Below are 12,885 nucleotides of genomic sequence, written 5' to 3' on the forward strand. Positions count from 1 at the left end.
AGCTTGTCAGGCTGTACACTGCCCAGTTCCAAGGGGCACAGTTCACATCATCCGTGATGTGAATGCCACTCCCTGGAGTTGTACAAAGCAGTAACCCTGGGGATGAGGTGAGGGCTGAAATCTGATGTAGATGAATCAGGAAAGGTCATCCAATAATGGAAGATCATTTCAGCACAGATATGAAGGCAGTGAGGGAGCAAGCCAGGCAATATCTGGAAGAAGTACTTTTCAGTCAGAGAGAAAGGCAGTGCAAAATCCTCACAGCAGAAAGAGTGCCTAGAATGTTAGAAGGGAACTCGTGTAGGCAGAACATATCAAACAGGAGGACACGTAGCCGAGGATGCAGTCACAGAGGTAGCCAGAAGCTGGATCAAGGTTGGGGTTTGGTGGCCATGATTAGGACTTTAACTTTTATATTGAGTAAAATGGGAAACAATGACTTGATCTCTCTCTTGCTCTCAATCATCTTTTTTTTCCTTCATTTTATTTAATTATTTACTTACTTAAGAATTAGCCTAGCTGCTTTGTTGAGACCAGACTGAAGGGGGATGATAAGTTGCAGGAAGCCGGTGACCGTACTATGGTAATCAAGCTGAAAGATGGTGATAGTTCAGAATAAGGTCGTAGCAGGAGGCATGGCAAACGCTGGATTCAGAGAGATGTGGTGGTACAAGTGTTTGAAGTAGGGACTCTAGAACTGGGATCATAACCCCGGGAGCCTTATTCCAGAAGTAGGGACTCTAGATCATAACCCCGGGAGCCTTATTCCAGAAGCCACACTTCACACTACACTGCTCCGCAGTCGATGTAAGACGGAGAACAGATCGTGGTCTGTCTTTCTCACCAGTTTGTCCCATTGCCCTGCATGATGTTAGGCACTTGGTACATATTTAATGAACAAATGAACACTTACTATGTAAATAAGGAAACTGAGTCTCAAGGAGGTTGGCAATGAATTAGTGACAAGTGGGAGTAGAATGCATATGTACCGGTTGCACCAAGATTTTCTAAGTCGCACTGACCAGCCTGCGTATCTCTCCCAGCTTCTGTTGTCCAGCACACAAGCATCCAAGCCAAGTCCTGTTTCTTAGGAAGCTCAGTGACCAGTCGCGACTTTGTTGTTCCTGTACACATGGCACCGGTTTGTTCTACAAATCGAAGTTAGTTGAAGGAGAACAACAATGAACTGCATTATGCCTGCCTGCTTTGCTATTCTATTCTAATGACTTTCTGTTCATTATGGTCACCCTCCTCCTTTTTTTCTCTTAGCACACATTTAAAAGATAAAGAAATATAATTTATCTTCCTATTTCCTTGCATGGTTTTCTGCAGCTGAATATGCTCCTCATAAAATTGATTTAAGATACCTACCAGACTTTAAATTGATTGCAAACTACCTTTAACTTCTATTGCTTTGTTTTTCCTCTAGCAACTTTCTTAACTTAGTTAAATGGGCAAATATTCCTCTGGCTATTACTTCATTGAAGCCTAGCTCCTCTAGACTTTCCTAAGGGCACAAGAAGATCAAAAACTTTTCTATTTTTATTTCGTACAGGGTTTTTTTTCACATTATAAAACTAACCCATACTCCTCGAAGGACGTTTGAAACACACACACACACACACACACACACACACACAGGCACAAAGAAGGAAAAAAAAGGAAAAATTTAATTCTGTAACCCAAAGTAGTACCTTTAAAAATTCTTGGTATTCTTTCTTGCCGTCTCTTTGTGTATGTGAGTGAGTGAATGTGTGTGTGTGTGTGTGTGTGTGTGTGTGAGTGTGCACACACGTTTGTTGTGAATCATGCTTTTTCACTTAACACACCATTCGCATTTTACTATGTAGCATCTTAAACAGTGCTTTAATAGCTATAGACTATTTAGTAATGAAAGTGTTGCTGTCTCTCCCACTGATAGGCATTTTCCCAATTATCCTGTCACAAATAATGCTACAGTGAACATTTTTGTTCATAATATAGATTCTGTGTTTAGAGTGATTTCTAAATCATTCCCCAAAGTAGAATCACTCCCCAATTCCCAAAAGTAGGATCATTTAGTCAGTCAAAAAATAACATTATATTGTACCATTTTAAACTTCTACCTATAATGTATGCAAACATCTATCTCCCTACTAGCACTAATTATTAAATAGTTGTCTTTCTGTGTCTTTTGGTATAAACCACACTAATGCAATAGGTTTTAAAAGCCACCAAATTTTGTTAATTTGCATGTGATTGATTGCTTCTAAACTTGAATGTTTCCATATACCTGTTTATTCATTGTATTAATCATTTTAGTCATATCCTTTTCTTATTAGAGCAAAATATTCTTCTTATCAATTTAACTTTTATAGACTAAACATATTGCATTTATCAAAAATTTCTGTACAAATTCGGTTTACCAGAGTCTTGTGTTTTCACACAACGGTATGATGTTAATATACATTCGAGAGGATCAGTACCTTCTAAAATAAAAATAAATGGAGTGCCTGGGTGGCTCACTTGGTTAAGCAGCCGACTCTTGATTTTGGCTCAGGTCATGATCTCAGGGTCCTGAGATCCAGCCCTGCATTGGGCTCCTCCGTGCTCAGCACAGAGTCTGCCTGAGATTCTCCCTCTCCCTCTCCTTCTGCCCCTCCCTCTGCTTGGCTCGCTCTAAAATAAATAAAAATAAATATTTATGGTAGACATTTTAAGAAATACAAATAAGCAAAAGAAGAAAATAAAATTTCCCCGCACACTTACAATAACCATTCATAACATTTGGGGCATTTTCTTTTGTCTTTTTCTTATACACTTAAGTGCTTTTTACAAAAATAGTCTCATATTGTACATTCTACGGTCTTATTTTTTTCACATTAAATGTTAAGAATTTATTTCTTAATAATGGCTTTTTTAATGGCTTCATAACATGAATAGATCAAATGGCTTCATAACATGAATAGATCAAAATTTATTCAGATCACTGTTGTCGAATCTCTTTATTTCTGATATTGTTACAAAGATATGGGGACATCTTTATGGCCAAATCTTTAGACATATCCATGACTATTTATTTAGGATGAGTTTCTAAAAGTGGGTCATAGGCTTAACCAAATTTTAAGGCTTTGTTACCTATTGCCAAACTGCTCTTCAAACCTGTGTCTTAAGTTTATGGCATAGGATTTATTTTGGCTTAAAGTTGTAAGTGTTTGTATAGTACTTGAAATAATTTAAAAGGAGCAATTTACCTAACTATGCATATATTGGGTTAGAAAGATAAATACATCTGGGGCGCCTGGGTGGCACCGCAGTTGGGCGTCTGCCGTCGGCTCAGGGCGTGATCCTGGTGTTCTGGGATCGAGCCCCACATCAGGCTCCTCCGCTAGGAGACTGCTTCTTCCTCTCCCACTCCCCCTGCTGTGTTCCCTCTCTCGCTGGCTGGCTCTATCTCTGTCGAATAAATAAATAAAATCTTTAAAAAAAAAAGATAAATACATCTACAATGTGCCAAGATCCCAAATTTCCAGAGCAGCTAGCTCACAATTTATAAGTCTTAGAGCTAGTTGGATACATTATGTATGGCTCTGTTCCTATAGATACTAGTGAAAATTTACTTTTACAAAACTCACCGTTTTGCTTTGTCTCTATCAACTTGTCTTTGCTTTCACAAAACCACATTTTTTCCGATCAGCTAAAGATGTGGAGGCAGTGGCTCAGGGGCCTAATAATAGATCTACCAAATACTTACATGTACCAAGCCCTTGCTGACATCAATTCTTTCATTTAATCCCAGAACAGCCTCATTTTTTGGAAGAGGGAACAGAGCTTCAGAATGGTTGAGGGGCTTCTTCTAATTCATACAGAAGTTGCAGACATAAGTCTTTCACTCGGGAGGAATACAGTTTTCACTACTCTGTGTTGCCTCTTTGTGGACTCTAAAACTTCACGGATTTTACTTCTCGCCACCCCCCATCCTATCAACTTACACTTGCATTTACATTTATATTAAAAATTGACCTTTGAGAATTGCACACAAGTTCTGGCTTCAGCCTTTGCTCTCTCTCAGTTCTTGTTTATTTTAATTAGCCATTTAAAATTGTACATAGCTCCCCAACAAAGGAGAATTTCATATTAATGAGGATTAATCACATGCATACTCTAAAATAATATAGATTAACCCCAGCAGCGGTTGTTTATATATTCTGAGATACGTCTTAATATGCCTTTTATTCCAACAATGAGTAATGGGTTGTGGTTTTTAAAAAGCATATGGTAGAAAGTATTGGGAGGGAAAGATATTCAACTCTCATTACCATAGATAATTTAAAATATGTAAGTAACAAAGTAGGGTATCGTACAGTATAGGAAGATCAGAAAATAAAGGAGTCATAAATGTTCAGGTTACTGATGTTTAGTAGAAAAAATGGATGATCTGAGGTCAGACATCCTTTGCATTCCATCTCAACCTCTTACTAGCATGGGACTTTGGACAAATCTTTCTTCTGAGAGTCTATTTAAAAATTTAATGATATTTTCTTCAAATACTTAGTAGAGTTGAATTCACTATCAAACATGGTAGTCTAAATAGTAGAGTGATGTTACAATATTGGCAGAGGAAAAACAGAATGTGGAATGTCAATATAATGGTCAAAAATGACCACACAAGGCCCATCACCCATGGTGTGTCTTAAGAGTCCAGTGAGCTGCTAGGCAGTGAGCAGCCTGGCCTGGGGTCCCAATAAGAGACTGAGGAGTCAAATACAGTTTGGTTAAAAAGTTTTTGTCTAGGGAGTAGGAGACCTCATTGTGGTCTTTTCTGTGTGGATTTGGCCACATTTTATTCTCTGAGCTTAAGTTTTTTGCGGTTGACGTGTGAATATCTTTAGCTTAGTTTTTTTTTTGGGGGGGGGGATTCTATAATAGGCCCTCAGTGAATGCAAGCTCTGTACTCTTCTCCCTTTATTCATAAGGTGAATGTTAGTTTAAATGTTATCTAAGTTCCCTCCAAGTTCTCATATTAAAATGGGTTCTTATTTCATTTTCATTATGCATTCTTGATTGACTATGTTCATAATAACACAGGTCTGGTTTTCATTGGATTCCCATAATCATAAAATGTCATAGCTGGAATAAACCTCAGAAACTGTCCATCCAACCCCCTTATTTTACTCAGGAGTAAATGAGCTCATTAGTGGAGGTAGGGGGTAAATGGACTTGGTCAAGGTCACACTGTAGGCAGTGCCAGAGTGGAGAACACCATCCAAGTTTTCCGACCGACCGCAAGGCTCACCACCCACCTCTCCCTCAACTTCTAGCTGCCACTGGTGTGTCCCAGCCCACAAGGCAGCGTGATTTGCCTGTCTTGTGTTAACATCACTCTAGCATGTAATGTCTGTGTTTAAGGCAATGACCTGAGAAATACTTTTATTTCCAGTGATGCACTTATTTTGCAGGGTTTATTAATTTTATTTATGTATTTGATCTCTCAAATGAAATAATCAAATAATTAGTGGGACAATTTAGTGGTGCATTCCGCCAAGGGTGTTTTATAGCACTGGAGCAAGCTTGTCCCACTGCGGTGTCAGCACATCTACTTTCTCCCCTGCTGCCCTTCATTGTAGCCTTCAGACACACATGGCAGTCAGCCCTGGGCTGGGGACCAGTGTCTCCAGGTTATGTGGAGGTGTCAGGTCATAGTGCAAAGAAACTTTCGTCCAGGAGCCTCCCCAGAACTTGTTCAAGACACGGGCTGCTTCAGTAGGCTAAAAAAGGGTGAGTGTGGGCCTCCCGGAGAACTGAACCTCCTGGAGAACTGAGCCAGGGCATTACGTGAACTGCCCAGAATGTGAATTTCCAGAGAATGAGAGAAAGCAATGTGTACAGAAGTGTTGAAAGTCACAGTTGAGAAGGCCCGGAGTCCATCAAGACCAAGAGTAAAGCAAGGAGCAGGACAGGAAGATTGATATAGACAAGAGCCACAGGAACATTGCAAGATGCAGGAGCAAGGGTGGGAGGGGTGCCAGAAGACCCAGAGTCATTGGAACAAATAGGACAATATAGTACCAAAGGTTTTGGGGAGGGGTGTTTTGGTTTGGTTTGGTTTTTTAACTGGCTTTAATGTGAAGTGTATGGACTCCCTTCTCAAACAGCCCCCATCTGTGCTCTCTCAACAGCCAGTAGTTTCTCATCTGAGAAGTAATCATAGTCTCTCGACATTATTTTCTTGCCTGTCCCCATTTGACTGCGAGCACCATTATATCACCAGGGCCTAGAGCCGTGTATGGAATATAACACAGTTCAGTAAACACTTGTTGCATGAAAGAATGAATGAATGGATGGATAAACGAATAAGTGAATCAATCAGAGCCGCTGAGGGTCAAAGACCTATGAACTATATTCATCTGCTGTCTTTGATGTAAAAAGCAGAACCCAACCAGAGATCATCGTCTTCAATTATGTATATTTATTATAGAATTACTCAATATAGCAAAGAAGCGTCCAACATGAAAGTATTTAACCTCTCTTGACTAAACCTTCCTTCTTATTAATGCTTAATTACACCACATGCACACACAGAAACATACTCATCTGGAGTAGAGGTGAAAGGTCACAGTACCCTAAACCTCCAGGTGGTACCTCTCCTGGCCCACTAGTTGCCTTGTGGGTATGGATGCTGCCACTCCATTGACACTGTGGATTGTATCTAGTATGAGGGTTCTTGTCAGAACAATTTCGAGACCTCAAGCCAGAGATTGGCTGAAACATAGGGAGAGAGGAGGGTCAGTGGGACCCTGTAGTGCAAGCTATGCAAGCGCAGGATCCTCTCACACTGCAGTGAGGACTCCTTTATTGTGATTGGCTCCCCTACGGGTGTTACCTTTGTTATGATTGGCTGTATGCAAATTAGCAACCCCAACGTGTTCATCCTAGCTATAATTAGCGTATACCCTATCTCTGCTACCTCGATCCAACTGGCTGTAGAGTTTTGGGGGAGTGTGCAGATGAGAGAACCCTAACTTGATGCTGTTTACATATGGCAGCTCTCATTGGGACACAAGCAGTTCTCATGTGCTGGTGCTGATAAAGTGCTGGGGCCAGAACTGGGACTTGTGATCCTAATTTATGTATTTACCTTCTCTATGCTCAGAGAGCCTGGGGTTCTAGACCCACACAGATGCCAGGACATGGGCACATCTTAGAGATCTTTGGCAAATACCTAGAATTATTTGTACAATAATTCTAATGATAAGGCCTGCCATTTATCCCATGACTACCACATAGCGGCCACTCTACTAAGGTCTTTCAATATAGTACTTAATGGTCACAACAAGCCTACAATTTGGTATTCTCCTCCCATTTTAAAGTGAGGAGAGTGAAATTCAGAAAGGTGAAATAATTTGTCCAGAGTCACACAGGGTCAATTGTGTCAATCAGAAAACATATTAAGTTTCACACAAAGTAGTGGTGTTAAGTACCAAAGATGGAAAAACTGGCAAAAACAAACAAAGAAGCCTTGAAAAAGCAACTATCTATTGGCTCTTTCACTGCAGGAATTGAGGAAGTTAGCAAAGATAGTGCATATTCTGTATAACACCTACGGACAGCTTATAAAACAGTGGTGTTTTTCTGGGAGCTGTGTTTGGGAGCTCTGGGCTTATTCCCAGGTCTCCAAAAGCAGAAACTTTTCCAAGCTTCTATACTATCCAGCTGACAAACTGTAGTCTCATTCTGGTCCAAAACCTGTGTCACTGGTCAAGGACCAGACAGAATGCATGTGTGCCCATACATCTCCTTCTAGGTGACTAAAATAGACTTTCCTATGCAGTCACAGCCTGGCAAGAACAGGTTGAAATTTTATACAGCATCCCTCCGGGCACCAAAAGTTATAAACTATTGATAGATCTAAGCATGAGTATTTTTTACTTTTTCTGCAAATACTAGATGTCTGATACATATTTTAAAAAGTGGGGGGTTTTGTTGTTATTGTTCCTTTAGATTTTTCAGGTTATGTATTACATCAGGTGTTAACACATGCTGGATAGTCTTTCCCTACTTTATGTTTCTTCACAGCACTTAGCACCTGGCGTACTTTAGTGCCTTGTTTAGTGTCTGTCTCCATTCCCTAGAATGTGAGCTCATGAGGGCAGGGATATCTGTTTAGTTTGTTATTAAATCTCCAATGATCAAAGCAGTATTTTGCACAATTAGGGTCTCAGCAAATATTTATGAATAATAATGAATGGATATATATATATATATATATGTGTGTGTGTGTGTGTGTGTGTGTATGTAATAATATATATATATATATATATAGGCAGATGGACAGTTGCGTAGGCCCTGTCAACTGTGAAAACTTAAGATAAAATTATACTAATTAAGGTAGTAGAGGTATTTGCACAGGAAGAGAAAACTAGACTAATGGAATAAGATCTACAGCCCCAAATACCCTGTACTGCCTGAAAACTTTGTACATGATAGACTGAGATAGAAATGGTACAAGGGTGATGCATAGATATACAGAAAATGTACAGAATCCTAACCTGACATCATTTAAAGAATATCAATTCCAAGTGAATCAAATGCAAGAGGCATGACTTTAAAAACTTTAGAAGGAACTGTAGGAGAATGTGTTTATGACCGAGGAGTAGGAAAGGATGTACTGAATAAACAAAAAAACAAAAAACAAACAAAAAAACCCCACACCTACCTTAAAGGGAAGTACTAATATAGTTGATTACACTAAAATTTTAAAAGTTTTATATGTTATTTTAAACAAAATACAAAGACAAGCTTCGGGCCAGGATAAATAGTTGGAAGATGTGCAACTGCGAGAGAGTTGCATCCAAAGCATGCAGATTAGCAGAGAACATGATTATTAACACATCCCTAGGCACCACTACGTATTTTGATTAAGTATTATCATTTTACCATTTTGTCATTTCTTTCCATGGCTTATGCCCACACCAATTTTAGGACTTTGGTAAATGTCACCTTCCGGGTAAAGTCTTCCCTAACTACCTCGTTTGAACTTGAGGTCCCACCTCTGTGCTCTTCAGGACGCCCTCTGCTTCTGCTTTTCCTGTGACGCGTAGGACCATATGACACACTAGGCATTCTGCTTTCCTCTTTGCTGAGGGTGTGTGGTCTCCCTCCTCTAACAACTCAGTAGAAAAACATGGGCATACGTAAAAGCAGAAGAAACCTGATAGAAAAATATAAAATAAAATAATACAGGAATGTTCAATCTCACTAGTAATTAGAGAAATCCATGTTAAAATATAAGACATTTTATATCCATCATTTTGGAAAAATTTTAAATTCTGGCAATACCAAATGTTGGGGATGCTATGAACTCATGCTGGATTCATATGAATTGCTACTGCCACTTTGTAGAGCCATGTGTTAATAACTTTGAAGGTGCGTACACCACAGAGGAAGCTCACATGTATGTGTCCAAGGAGGTCAACAATGTCCCCTGCAGCATTACTCCTTTTTGCACAGTTTGGAAATAGCCCAAATGTTCATTCATATGAATGACTAAGTCAGAATATAAACGTATAAAATATTATCTTAATGTTAGAATGAAAGAATCTAAGCCATTTCTATCAAAGTGGCAAAATCTTTAAAACATATTTAGGAAAATAATCTTCAGACGGATGCCTACAGTGGGAAAACATTTAAACAAAGTTTTAAAACATGTAAAATGTTGTATGTTTTTTGTGGGTGCAAGCATATATTAGAAGCAGAAAAACATGTGGAAATTTAGGAGTATAGTTATTTTTGTGGAATTAGGAAGGAATTCATGGGCTAACTTGCTTATATTTATAATGTTTATTTTTAAAAGAAAATATCTGAAGCAAATATGACAGAATGGTAATATCTGACCGGGCTGGGTGGCAGTACATAAGTTTTGGTTATAATTATGTCTATACTCAACTTCATGCTTGAAATATTTAATAAGAAAAGAAATAGGAGGGTACTTAAGTGTGACTGGCAGGGAATAAAGTTCAAGCCGTAGAATATCAAATAATATGGTGTGACATAGAAGAATTGTAAACTGAATTTTGTTGTTAATCATGACTGGATGCAAACCCAGATTCAGTACCTTCTTTTCATAACACTTAATGAGATTAGGCTTTGGAACCTGACGTTCGAGGTTTGAATCTTGATTCAGATACTTAATAACTATTTAAAATTGGGCATCAGTTTTCTCATCTTCAAAGTGGAAAAATGAGATAAAATAGAAAAAAAAAAAAAAAAAAAAAAAAAAAAAAAAAAAGAGGAAATCTTCCCAGAGAGGGAGACAAACCATGAGAGACCCTTAACTATAGGAAACAAGCTGATGGTCCCGGAGGGGAGGGGAGTGGGGGGATGGTGTAATTGGGTGATGGGCATTAAAGAAGGCACGTGATATGATGAGCAGTGGGTGTTATATGCAACTGATGAATTACTCAACTCTACATCTGAAACTAATGAGGTACTATATGTTGGCTAATTGAATTTAAATTAAAAAAAAATGGAGGAAAGCAACAAAACCGAGAGTTGGCCTTCAAAAAGATCAACAAAACTTGCAAACTTTTAGCTAGATTGATTAAGAAAAAAGAGACGACTCAAATAACTAAAATCAGGAATGAAAGAGGGGACAGTACTACCAATATTACAGAAATAAAAAAGATTATAAAGTGGAAAAATAGTACCTCCTCATAACAACTGTTCTGAGGATGAAATGAGATCATATTTGTGCAGTGTTCAACATACGCCAAGGCACATGATAAAATGGAAGACAGGTACATGTTAAGAGCTCCAGCTTCTGATGTAAACAGCATGAGCTTGAATTTTTTGAATGCCATGCTTTCTCTCATTTTATTTGTTTCCTACAATAACCCTACCAGGTTGATGTTGTTATTATCCCATTTTATATATAAGAAAACTGAGCCTGACAGAGGTCAAATAACCTGCCCAAGATTTTCCATCTCTTAAAGGAGAGAGAAGATTTAAACCAGATCTACCTCCAGAAAAATATAACTGAAACTTAATATCCTGGGTCTATTTCACTAGTTTTATGAATAAACTAAATTGAATTTGTGTAAAACATTACAATAATCTATCCTTTAGCTTTTGTTTTCTTTCAGTAGGGAGTCAACCAGCCGTTGCTGATTAAAACTTATAACAAGTATCTACTTAGTGTATGTATATGTAAGTCCAAACATGTAAAATAGTTGCCATAATGGGATGTTGTTACTAGATAAATATTCCTGCCTTAAGCAGATTCTTGGTCTTGGAATATATTGGAAGATCAGTAGGCTGTGATATTCCATTATGTTGAGTTTCTCTCTCTCCCTCTTCTTTTTTTTTTTTTTAACCATAGGCTCTTTTTCTTTTTTTTTTTTTTTCAGTTTCACTGTCTTCCCTGAAAAATGATTCTCTCTCTGCTTTCCATCTTCTTCTATCTTTTGTGAATTCAAATGGAACTTAACTTTTATTGTCACCAATTATTTTGAATGAATACTTTTCTTAATGTAATTTTCGTCAAGTCAGTTCCATTTATTAAGTATTCATTCTTTCATTCATTCATTCACTCATTCATTCTTTTATGCAGCAGACATTAAGTGGTGACCATGAACTCCCCTCTGGGCTATGTTCCCGGGAAATAAGGGTTACTAAGGCTAGAGAGAGATAGAGGTAGAAATGGACAATCCCAGTGCAGAGTTACCTGAAGATTGGAATTGGTGCTGGAGAGCATGGAGTCCCCCATTTAATAGGGGCATGCAGGAGAAGTGAGACAGAAATGGTGATGTTGCACCTGAAACTTCTATTTGTACATTTATTTACTGTATAGAAAATAATGCATAATCTTTGTAGAAAACTTGGAAAGCATAAAGACAAGAGAAAAATAACCTACAATCATGCTACAGAGAGCCGCTGTTAACAGTTGGTATATTTTTTAAGACCAACTTCTACACAGATGTACCCAAATTTTATAATTTTATTATATTATACATATTTTCTCATATCCTGAAAAAATTTTAAATTATATTTATACGTGCATAATATTCTTCCATGTAGAAATACTAACATTCGCTTTATCATTGGTTGTTTCCCTCTTATGAATAAGATTGTGGTGATAATCTCTGTGCATAAATATTGGCCTGCATTCATGATTGTTTCCTTGAGAAGGAATCCTGAAGGTAAATTACAGATTAAAGAGTATGATCACTTTTAAGACTCTTGACATTTTCTCCAGTGCCCTCTTCTTTACTGATCTCAAGGCAAGAGCTCAAGCCTTTAAGAGAGTCAGATGAATTACAAATTGGAGAAGTTCTTTAAAAATTCCTACACAGAGGGCACCAAGGTGGCTCAGTCGGTTAAGTGTTTGCCTTTGGCTCAGGTCGTTATCCCAGAGTCCTGGGATCGAGCCCAGCATCAGGATCCCTGCTCAGCGAGAAGTCTGCTTCTCCCTTTAGCCCTCCCCCCTCTCATGCTCTCTGTCTCTCAAATAAATAAATAAAAATTTTTAAAAAAATTCCTGCACACTTCTGTGTATGTGTAGATATGCATCTGAATGTGTACACTTTCCCAAGGAAGAGACACCCAGAGACACACACACATATATCCTGTCCTTATAATGAGGTCGTAGAATATAGGTGAGGTTCAGTGGGGTGGAGTCCGGAGCTGACGACCAAGAAAGAATTCTTGAGGCATCTTTGGTGCAAAATGATTTATTAAAGCACGGGGACAGGACCCGTGGGCAGAAAGAGCTGCTGTCCCGGGTTGTGAGAGGTGGCTGATTATATACCATGGGGCTGGGGGAGGTGAGGAAAAAGGGAGGCTGAGAAAGCACTTTCATATGTCAAAGAAGACTCACAGGACACTGGAGGCCTTGCTATTGTCAAGTTA

This window comes from Ursus maritimus, unplaced genomic scaffold (assembly GCF_017311325.1).
Source record: "Ursus maritimus isolate PB19 unplaced genomic scaffold, ASM1731132v1 scaffold_12, whole genome shotgun sequence".
NCBI lineage: Eukaryota > Metazoa > Chordata > Mammalia > Carnivora > Ursidae > Ursus > Ursus maritimus.